This window comes from Camelina sativa, chromosome 2 (assembly GCF_000633955.1).
Source record: "Camelina sativa cultivar DH55 chromosome 2, Cs, whole genome shotgun sequence".
In the NCBI taxonomy this organism is placed as follows: Eukaryota; Viridiplantae; Streptophyta; class Magnoliopsida; order Brassicales; family Brassicaceae; genus Camelina; species Camelina sativa.
Window position 1 is genome coordinate 23,023,288 of NC_025686.1, and position 11,492 is coordinate 23,034,779.

Sequence of the window (11,492 nt, forward strand, 5' to 3'; positions counted from 1 at the left end):
TTGATATGTCTATATTTTGTCTCTTCTTAGCCTATTTTTATCATGCATTTAGCTAGGATAACTCATTGGTTTGCATCATTTTCTAGTTCTTTCTGTACACTTTGCACGTCTAGGGAGCTCTTGCATCATCCTTGCATACATTGTGCATTTTGGAGTATTTCAGGTATTTAGGAGACGTTGGAAGCCATTCTCGTCCGAGCCATTGTCACCATCTCCGTCTCGTCCGAGCCACGGTCACCATCTTCGTTTCGTCCGAGCCATTGTCACCATCTCCATCTCGTCTGAGCCATGGTCACCATCTCCGTTTCATCCGAGCCATTGTCACCATCTCCGTCTCGTCCGAGCCATGGTCATCATCTCTGTTTCGTCCGAGCCATGGTCACCATCTCCGTTTCGTCCGGGCCATTGTCACCATCTCCGTTCCGTCCAAGCCATGCTCCTCAGCCTTCCATCCGAGCTATGATGACATTGCATTCCATTCAACGCACACGGACTCGATCGCACATGTCGGGAAGAAGGACATTTGGTTTCACATGCTTCAGGATGTTACCGAACCGACGCTTTACCTTGTCGTTTTAAGTTTTAGGGCTTTCCATGTTGGACTACTATATATACATTTTGTTAAGTCTTTGCAGAGACATCTTATCTTTTTATCTCATTTTTCGTTCCCAGAAGGTTTTAACCTAGCATCCAAAAAAACGTTCTCAGACTTGTATTCCGATATCTTTGAGATTATTGAGATTTTGCATTTGATTCCTTCTACAAAGTTGTTCATCTTATTTTTATCTACCTAATAATGCTTGTTTCAATGATTTCTGTTTTTACATCCTTGACTATGATTTTCGGATCTGAGTAGTGTGTTAGTTCTTGAGGATGGGATAGATTAGGTGGAGGATCTTAGGATGTAGAGTGTTTAAGCTTTGATTGTATGATTCCCTTCTGGACTAGAGTTAGAATTACTAGTTTCTCTCTGATCAATTGGAACTAGGTTCGAGACATTTCCGCACCCAAAAGGTGTTTGATGAAATGTCTGACCAACTAGTGCCAGAGACTTACGTTCCTAGCCTAAGAGATTAGTTGTCTAGGATGTTTGTTGACGTGAATGAACTTGTTTGTCATGCCTGCTCGACCACGTTTCTCTAGCGAGAGCTAGGTATGGAAGTGGTTGAGTCTGAGTAGCTTTTGCCAAGAGATTGGATTAGCTAAGTTGTGATGTTCATTGTTTAGGGATACTTTGCTTGTGGTATGTTAAACACTCCTTAGACTAGGATACTCCACCGACATCAATTACCCCATTCTCAGTACTTCTTTCTTTCTGATTTTTATTACATTCTTGGAACTGTTTTGTTTGTTCATGCTTAGAATCGTTTGCGTTTTTATTCACTTTCGCTTCTTGTCATGCATTCTTGTTTCTAGTTCTGTGACTCACTTCTGTTTCGCATTTTGATCATTCTAGGACTGGTAGATAAAAACACTCTTTGAATTGGCTTAACTTGTGACATCTTGATTGCATTTTGAGTGATAGTAAACTTTCCCAACTGGATTGACACCTTAAGTATTACAACGCATAAGGTTAATTGAACCTACTAGGAGACACAAAAATCTTAGTATCAAGCCTCCGCAATAGTTGTAGGATCAAACTGAGTCAATGAGTTCTGAATTTGAGGTCTCAACCCACCAATGAAACGAGAGACCAATTGGACCTCGCTATCAAAAATCTCGTTCCTTGTGATTAGCAAGTAGAATTCATCTGCATATTCATCGACAGTACGAGCTCCTTGTCGTAAATTTTGTAGATGAGTGTACATCGTACGTTCGTAGTTTTGTGGAAGAAAAGATAGTCGTAGGTGCTTTTGCAATTTTTCCCATGACTCAATTTTTTTCTTGCCCATGCGTGATCGTGTCATCTTCAGCTGCGTCCACCACAACGCTGCACGTCCCCAGAATTTTGTAGCCACCAAAGCAACCTTCCTCTCTTCCGGAACATGTTTGAATTCCATCACTTCATCCACAGCGGTGAGCCAATCTAACAGCTCATCTCCACGAATACCACCATGGAACTCTGGTAAATCGAGTTTAAAACCCGACTCCCACCGATTATCTTCACGATCTTGCTCTCGCTCTCCTCCCTTGTGATGCCTATGCTTTGGTTTGCGGTCACGAGCAAACGGGTTGTCACGACTTTCCTCTGAACTTTCATAGTCATCACCTTGATGTGGGAATTGGTTGTGCAAAACCGTCTCTGCTAGGGCTTGGAAGGACTGGACGATGGTTGTTTGAATGCTTTCTTGCATCACCACTAGTGTTTGCTGAAGTTCGGCCCACTCGTTGAAAGGTTCGTCGTCACGTCCCTCTGTTTTTTTGGAGTTGCGAGCAGGAGCCATGTTCGAAGAATCTAACACTGGATAAAGATCGTGTTCGGCTCTGATACCAAAACTGGCGCAGCGTAACTAAGATAGAACCTTGTGTCGTTGATTCTCAAGAATGACCGAAACAAGGGTGTGTCGATTTGTTCGTTGATTCGTAGTATGGCCGAACAAATGACAGAACTTGAAGATCGTTGATTCAAAGAATAGCCGAAAATCAAGAGAAAATAAAGAAGCTTAAAGCTCTGAATAATATTCAATAAAAGATGTCTTCCTCCTTGAAGCTAAGAGGAGATTTATACAAAAGAAGCAAAGAAAACCCTAGGTTGTAAACCGACTGAAAACAGAGCAAACAAAACGTAAAGCCCAAGATAAACATAAACGTAAATAAAGCCCAACGAGAAAAAGGAAATAGAAGTCGAACACCTAAGATACGCTGCATCACTATCTCACAAACACTCTGTCTATTTAGAGTTGAATTGAGTTTACAGTTCTTCGGGCACCTCCACTCTAAGTCAATCACCTGAAATTTCTAGGTTGGTTTATTTTGGTTCTGTTCCTCTGTTGTTGTGGCTTTGTTCACTGTTTGGTTGCCTTCCGACAAATCTCTTTTGTCTTATGGTCGTTTCTTGTGATTTTTGTTTTTAGGATCAGTTCTGTAGAGTGTGTCGCAGTGTATCTTAGGGTTTGTGAAAGGTATGGCTAGAATCAGTGACTTGTTTGATGAATTGCTGGTGAAGATATTAACGTTTCTTCCAACAAAAGTTGCTGTATCAACTAGTGTTTTGTCGAAACAATGGGAGTATCTTTGGATGTGGCTGCCTGAACTCGAGTTCGAATATACTCCTTCAAAGTATGCATGCCTGAACTCGAGTTCAGCTTTACTACTCCTTCAAAGTCTGCATGCCTGAGGGATTTTATTACCAAGAATCTGTCATTACATAAAGCCCCTATCATCGAAAGCCTGTGCCTTTGCTCTAATCATGGAGCAATTCAACCTGAGGATTTGAAATCGTTGGTTGGAATTGCAGTTTCTCGGTGTGTGCGTGAGCTATGTATCCCTATACATTCTTTCGGAATGGAACGTGCTGTATCATTGCCTAGTAGTTTGTATTCTTGCAACTCGCTCGTGACACTGAAACTTTGCGGCCAGAAGACTCTTGTGGATGTTCCTGAAAACTTTGGAACTTCGACGTGTGACATACCCAAATGACGATTCTATTCGACTGCTTCTATACAATTGCCTTGTTTTGGAAGATCTGACTATTTACCGAAGAGACCATGACAATGTGAGAAAGTTGGTTATCATTCTCCCATCCCTGCAGCGTTTATCCTTAGAGATACCCCGTCTATGTTCTCCTGGTAGATATGTGATAGGCACCCCTTCACTGAAGTATCTCCAAGTTAAGGATTATAGAGTAAGTAGCTCCTATTTGATTGAGCAGATGCCAGAGCTAGAAGAGGCAGTTATCATGGTTGTGCAGGATCCTGAAGAGCTTCTCGAATCAATTACATTTACCAAACGCCTTTCATTACACGTAATATTCAACTGTGCAATAGAGGTAATCTGTTTCTTCCATATGTCAGCTTCATGTTTTCTACCTCATGCATTATTTCACTTAGAACAAACAAAAATCGGCTTTTCTTGAGCTTTAACCCTTTGCTATTATTGTGTGCAGAAGGTGTATCGTGATGGTATTGTGTTCAATCGGCTTGAAAATTTGAAGCTATATAGATGCTGCGATGATTGGTCAAAGTCACTTTTCCAGTTGCTCAAAGTTTCTCCTAATCTGCGAGTCCTCAGTCTCATCGTTGATAGTGTAAGTTTCTTCGCCGACTATTTTTGCAGTCTAAAATCACACTATAGCTAGTGTAGTTTTTAACCCTTTGCTTTTCTTTTTTTTTTTTTATCTTAGGTTTCGACAGATTTTGGTGGGTATTATGAACCGGTTAGCTGGAGCAATAATCAGAGCTCCGTTCCTAAATGTTTGTCGAAGAGTCTTGAAACTTTCGAGTTTGCAGGGTACATGGGAACACGAGAAGAAAGGGATTTCTTGAGTTTTATCTTCAAGCATGCTTGTCACTTGAAATCTTTAAAAATCTTGCGCGGACCAGAACCACATCATGGGAGTTATGTTCGACAATAGAAACTTGAAAATGATCTAAGAGTCATCATATTGTAGTTTGTGTATTTGTTCTTTGAATATGTAACTCTTTTTGGAACAAAACTTTGTGCCCACTTAACATTTAGTTAACTTATATCGTCTGGTTCGCCTTTTTTTTTAAGTAGATATGAGTCTCTCTATAGTCTGGTTTATATGTGGAAGAGAACCAAGTGGTCTACGTTTCCTTATTTGCTAAAACATTCTTGTAAACTAAGAGGTTCGAAAGTCCCATGCTTGTTTAAGAAGCTATCAAAAATTTGTTGTTGTCTTTTACTTTTATTAGGGTGTCCAATGAGGCAATGACGGATTGACCCAACCCAAATCCTTCTAGGATTGAGATTTTTTATTTATAGATTCAGTACATTCATCATGTAAACAGATCGGAGTATGAGAGCATAGAGAAGTTGAAAAGCTGTATTTCCCAGGCATATGACATCTTATCAACAGCTCTTAATTCAATGTTAACCCCTAGTTAAATTTATTTGGGCTTCAGATTTTAATACACAGATTCCACTATAATAATCACTACGATCTACTATGTTGTGTAAATGTCAAAAACATCTTTAAAATGAAGATGAACTTGCCACATTCTCTGGTTCGTCTCGTTTGTTTTAAAATTTGGATGATAGCTGTTAATAATGCATGGCAGAGGAATGTAATTTGTAGGAAATGATCAAAAAGTTCGGATGATTAGAATAAGTTTACAAAAAATTTACGAGTAAAGTTGTAGAGGTTACAATTTATTTGGACCTTAAATATATATACACGAATGCACTCAGAAAAAGTTTCACAAGAAGAAGATAGGCCCAGTAACAGGCCCATCAGGTAAACAACCTACTACTTGTTCTTCCTTCTTCCTCTTTTCGTAGATTCGTCTTATAGATCCTTACCCTTTCGTAGATTCGTCTTATAGCTCTCAAAACATTCTTGTGTATTCGGAGTTGAAATGGGTATAGATTTCTTTGGGCGCTCCCACTAAGTCAATCACCTGAAATTTCTAGGGATTTTTTTTTGGTTCTGTTCCTCTGTTGTTGTGGCTTTGTTTTTGATTTCGTCACTAGTTTGTTTGGTTACCTTCGGACTTTTTGTTGTTGTTGTTGTTGTTGTCTTATGGTGTTCTTCTTGTGATTTTTTTTAGTGTCAGACGAATAAAAACCCACCCCAAGTTCTGTAGAGTGTGAGGGTTTGTATAACGATATGGCCAAAATCAGTGAGTTGCCTGATGATTTGCTGGTGAAGATATTAACGTTTCTTCCAACAAAAGTTGCTGTATCAACCAGCGTTTTGTCGAAACAGTGGGAGTTTCTTTGGATGTGGCTACCTGAACTCGAGTTCAACTTTCCTACTAGTCGTTCGAAGTATGCATGCCTGAGGGATTTCATTGCCAAGAATCTGCCATTACACAAAGCTCCTGTCATCGAATGTCTGGTCTTTAACTCTTTTTATGGATCACTTCAACGTGAGGATTTAGAATCTTGGGTTGGAATTGCAGTTTCTCGCTGTTTGCGTGAGCTAAGGGGGGTGTATTGAATATGAAATTTTAGGAGATTTTGGAGTATTCTTAAATCTCCTGTTATTTAATTGGTGATTTTTAAAAATCACTTGAAATCCCATGTTATTGGATACGAAATTTATAAAAATCATCTATAATCTCTTGTTATTCAATCAATAATTTATAATTCTCACTCCAAATCTAGTGTTATTCAAAAAATCACAATTATTTTTAAAAAAGCTACTGAATGTGATTCTAGGAGATTTTTCTATCATTTTTAGTTAAAACATATGACTTCCAAAATCACACCTTTGAAGGTGAAACTTTGGAATTTTTTTTTTTAAAAAGAGTTCGACATACTGCAAGAGCAACTCTCTTTCTCACTCTTCTCTCTTCTTCACTCTTCTCTCTTCTCTCTTTGATCCTAAACTGATTTGCTGGACAACACAAAAAAAGAAAAAACTCTTTCTTGGATACTCCGCTCATCAAAGGTGTGATCACTGCGTCTTTGCCTACTCCGCTAGGACCACTGACGACGATGATGATCTGATTCGGCGGTGGGATGATTGGATCGACGGTGAATGAAGAACCTAATTGAAACTCGAGGGAACGAAGCGATTCGGGTTTGGTGGGGGGTTGAATCGGGGAAGAAGACGAATTGGGGTTATCGGAGAGATGGGTATCGGTCATTTTCAAGGAGGAGTAAGAGTGATGACGGAGAGGTTTGGGAAAAGAGCGGGAGGAGATGAAGAAGATGGGTTTGTTGGGGAAGATGATGGAGCGAGAGAAAGAAGAACAGAGCTTTCGAAACATTTGGGGATTAAAAGGAGCCACCGATGATGTTCTCGTCCCGTCTCGATGCTTTGCCGCGGTATTGAAGACTCTACTGCAACCTTATGAATTTGCTAATGATTTAAATTGAAGTTTGTTTTGAGGTGATTAGAATGCAAATTGCTTTTGTGTGGATGTAGATTACATTGGAAGCAACTCATTATGGACCAATAACTAACAAGCCAACAATGTTCTTGGAGATTGGTGAGAGCTCTCTGCTTTGTTCCTTTTGTCTGAATTGAAAAGCTCTATGCTTTCTTGAAAAGCTCTGATTAGTCATTGCTTATTGTGTTTATGTAGGTAATAGAGAGGAATACTGGAAGAGAGAAGACGCAGCACAAGTCATGGCTCTTGTAAGTGTAAAACGTTTGTCGTTGTTCTTGTTTTTTTTTTTGGTTCATGTGGATTATAATACCTCTTTGGGGTTTTAAAGCTTGTAGTCATCATTATGTTTAACAAGAGTGATTAGCAACAATTTTGAGGCTCATGAACTTGCCAATAGATTAGTAGATTTTACTATGTTTTATTTCATTTGTTCTTCATGAGCATACATAATTTGTATTTGTATTGTATTTGTGCATGTTTCATCGTGTGACATTATCTATGCAAGACTTTAGGGGACAAGGAAAAGATCCTGCAAATGCAAATGAGTTGTTTAACCATCGACACTCTAGCTTACGAAACGTAATAGAGAGGATTTTTGGCATCTTCAAGTCAAGGTTTCTCATCTTCAAATATGCACCACCCTTTCCATATAAGACGCAAGTAGAGTTAGTACTTGCTTCTGTTGTTTTACATAATTATCTTCGTAGAGAATGTCGTTCAGACTTGTTTGAAGATGTGGCTAATGCGGAGGGAACTGCCGTTGATGAAAGAGTTGATGATGAGAACCATGAAGAAGAACAGCTTCATGGTACTCAAGACCAACAAAGAGTCCTTGCTAATAACTGGAGAGCAACTATAGCGGAAAACATGTGGACAGATGCTATGAATATGGGATCATGATGCAGTACCAGTGTGCTTTATATTAGATTGTCTTTATTCTTACCATTGATTTTTTTTTAAGACGTTGAAATTTCAGAGCTCTGTTTCATTTGATTTTTTCTGTCGCTGCAATATGAAGACTCATTTTTTTAAGATTTGAAGGGCATGTCTGTTCTTTGTCTCCTCCACCTCTCCTTCTTCTTCTTCTTCTACTTGTCTCTTCATTTTCATTTTGTTCTTTCTGTTCGCCATTTGGTCTTCCACAATCGGACCCACCATCTATATAACAACGGAGATAAAGAGAGACATTAGAGTGGAGAAGAAGTAGGAGGAGGAAGACATTTTGCTCTTTTTTTTAATTAACGACATTTTGCTCTCTTTTTTTTCCTTTTTAAATATCAAAATCACCTAAAATTCAATAATCAAATCTCAACAAATCTCAAAACCCAAATCTCACCAAATCCTTAAAATCCAAAATTAATAACCAAATCTCCTAAAATTACACTCAAATCTCCTAAAATTCTGAAATATTAAAATCCCAGCAAATCTCCTAAAATTCTCAGTTCAATACACCCCCCTAAGTATCGATTTATTTTATTCCAAAACGCATCCTGATGTATCATTTCCCAGTAGTTTGTATACCTGCAAATTGCTCGTGACTTTGAAACTTGAAGGCCTTCAGATTCTTGTGGATATTCCTCCAACGGTTTGTCTCCCTTCCTTGAAAACTTTGAAACTTCGACGTGTGACATACTCAAACGAAGATTCTCTTCCACTGCTTCTATCCTATTGCCCTGTTCTTGAAGATCTGAGGATGGACCGAAAAGGCTATGACAATTTATTATTGCCCAGGTGTTTGTATTCCTGCAACTCACTCGTGACACTGAAACTTTGCGGCAAGAACATTCTTGTGGATGTTCCTCCAAGGGTTTGTCTCCCTTCCTTGAAAACTTTGATACTTGATATTGTTACATACTCAAACGAAGATTCTCTTCAACTGCTTCTGTCATGTTGCCCTGCTCTTGAAGATCTGACTATTGACCGAGAAGACTATGACAATCTGAGAAAGTTGGTTATCATTGTCCCATCCTTGCAGCGTTTAACTTTATATATAATTCAAGATTGTTCTTCTGATGGGTATGTGATCGTTACCCCTTCTTTGAAGTCTTTCGAATTTTGTGATGAAAGAAGTCCAAGCCCCTATTTTATTGAGCATATGCCAGAGCTGGAAGAGGCATATATCATTCTAATGGAAGATGTTGAGAAAGATACTGAAAGGCTTCTCAAATCAATCACTAATGTCAAAAGTCTATCATTAAGCATAACATTCAACAGGGGAACAGAGGTAATATACAACTTTTCAGTCTCATTATTTCACTTAGGAACATGGAATGTGATTTTCTCTTGTTATTGTGCTGTTCTTTCTACTGCAGAATGTGTATCCGGATGGTATTGTCTTCAGTCAGCTTGAAACTTTGAAGCTATATATATGCAGCGAAAATTGGTCAATGTTACTTGTCAACTTGCTCATAAATTCTCCGAACCTGCGAGTCCTCGATCTCGAGGTCGATAATGTAAGTGTTTCTCTGTCAACTATTTTGCGGTAAAGCTCAATATGGTATATTGCTGTGATTTTAATTCTTCTTCATTTTTTTTTTAATTTCAGAAAGATAAAAGTGATGGGGAGTATGGACCGCTTTGCTCGAGAAATAATCAGGGTTTCTTGAATAGTCTTGAGACTTTCAAGTTTGAAGGGTACGACAGTAGGGAACAAGAAGATAGAGAGTTCTTGAGTTTTATCTTCAAACATGCTCGTTGCTTGAAATCTACATCAATCGTGCACAGATGATGATGTTATGTTCCCCAGATTGAAACTTGAAAATGATCCAAGACTCGTCTTATGTATTATGGGTTTCGTATCTGTTTTGTTGTCCAAGAAACAATTAGGTTTGTGTTTGAATGTTAAATGTTTTCTAACAAAACTTATGCCTTAATCATTTTGGTCAAATTTATTCTATTAGTCTGGTTATGTCATATATAACTTGCTCAAAATTTTGATCATTAGATCCATATATTAGACTACATTTGGCATTATTTTTAATACTCAGATTTTGTTTGATCATCTCTAAGATTCAACAATTTAGCAGCATCCGAGAAACTGCATAAGCAAATTCAAGTTGGTTGCACACTACAAAGAAGAAAGTGAAAGCTAAAGAATTTAAATTCAAACAAAACAACAAAACTCGTTCTAGTGTGTGACTCTCTAAATCCTTCTCTTCAATCAACGAGACCTTAGTGCCAAGTCCACTAAGGCCTTCTGCAGGGATTTCAAGAACAGTGACAAGGGAAAACAAACTCTTCCTTTGCATCTTCGTGACAAGGAAGTTTCTTTTTATGTGGTTGCCTAAACTCGAGTACAATGATTACTATGACATTATTAGTAGCAATAGTTTAGAGGACTCATGCCCAAGATATCAGGATTCTATTGACAAGAATATGTCATTACACTGAGCATCAGTTTTGTGTTTGTATTACTTCGACCTGATGATTTGAGATCATGGGTTGGAACTGCAGTTTCTCGCTTTGTGCGTGAGATAAGTGTATATATATTTAAAAATTCCAATGCTGCATCATTGCCCAGCGAGTTGTATACCTGCAAATCTCTCGTGAGTTTGAAACTTGGAGGCGAGTTGCTTCTTGTTGATGTTCCTGGAATGGTTTGTCTCCCTTCCTTGAAAACTTTGGAACTTCGACGTGTGACATACTCAAATCAAGAATCTCTTTCACTGCTTTTATGAAGAGTTTGTACGCCTCTTCTACTACTGATGTGTTTGGTTTGAATCTGCCGGCTTTTCCTCCTTTTAAGTTAACATAACTAGAATAGCTGATGTGTGAGAGAAGTTGAAACTCAATTTTGACCTGTTCGTTTTGTCTGTGTTGCAGGAAGATGCATTATATGCTCTCTGGATGAATGGATGGATGTTACCGAAGAAGATATTTGAAGATATTTTGCAGAGCCCACACGTGCGACTCTCACGTGTGAAGTTATGTGGTTCAAGCTCGTGACACGTGGTTGGCTGGACGCAGAAGGCCGTTGGAGATTCTTTTCTTATATGGGCAATTGTTAGCTCTTTTCTTTTTATCGAATAATCTTGTAAACTCAAATCCTCAAATTGATACTCTGGTTCGTCGGGTTTCTCTCGTCTCGAGAGCCGGCAAGGTGATCCTCCATGTTTTTATGAACATCGAGTGGTTACGTTAATGGAAATTTAAGTGTTGATCGTTAAGTGTTGATCGTTTCATTGTTGTGTGGTTTAATTGTATTAAAGGTATCAGAGCTCAATCGATTCTCGGAATGGGTGTAGAAACTAGATCTCAGGTGGGGGAAACACGAAATCAAGGAGGTGCGATGGTAGATCCATTGGAGTCAAGGATGACGCGACTGGAGAATCTAGTGGCGGATCAAAGCGAACAGATGAAGAAACAACTGATGGAGCAGAGTCAAAAGATGAAGAATCATATCGCAGAAATGTTCGAAGCTTTGAGCCGTACCACAGCTAATCGCGGTAAGGAAGTTATGAAAGAAGCAGATCTAGAAGCAACAGAGTGTGATCGGAGTGGAGTGAGCAAAGAACGAAGTGATCCACGGTCATC

The 11,492-nt window shown here is 38.8% G+C and overlaps 1 pseudogene; it reads left to right on the forward strand.

Annotated features, from left to right (window-relative positions):
* On the forward strand, positions 3,226–4,513 carry LOC104756042 (annotated as a pseudogene).